Below are 627 nucleotides of genomic sequence, written 5' to 3' on the forward strand. Positions count from 1 at the left end.
GTGTGTGTGTGTGTTCAACATGCATTCTAATAAGCATCCATATTCAGGGTTTTCCTCCCCTGAGATCAAAAAGTGCCTATAGGCTATTTCTTCTTCTTTTTTTTTTTTTTGTTTCTCCTTTCTTTTGGAAACGGAGAACCATTTAATGCTCATTCTTCTCTTCCCCTCCCCAAAGCTTTCGACGAGTGGTGCTTTAATTTCAGACCTCAAACCCGGAACAGTGGAGAAGCCCGGAAAGGCAGAGTGAATGAGAAAAGCAGAGGCTGAGAGAAGCGGCTTCACGGCAGCTGACAGATCCCCCCACCAGGCTGCAGACAGGGCTAGTTTTTGAAACAACACAGGATAGAAACTGACAACTTCAATTTTGCCTTTCCTTTATTTATTTTCTACCTTTTTGCCTCCTCCTCCTCTGCCATCTCTCTTTGTTTGGCAGCATTTGAAGATAATCAATCACAATATCAAAAGAGAGCACTGTTGTCATGCAGTTTGTTTTCCAATTCTAACCTTTAGCCCCCTCAGCAGTCGGACGCAATTTTTCTGATTCCAAAAATTTCAACACACACACACACACACACACACACGTGTGCCCGGTTTGCGTGTGCACACACGCGTGCTCAAACCGCATCA

Source organism: Poecilia reticulata, linkage group LG2 (genome assembly GCF_000633615.1).
Source record: "Poecilia reticulata strain Guanapo linkage group LG2, Guppy_female_1.0+MT, whole genome shotgun sequence".
NCBI lineage: Eukaryota > Metazoa > Chordata > Actinopteri > Cyprinodontiformes > Poeciliidae > Poecilia > Poecilia reticulata.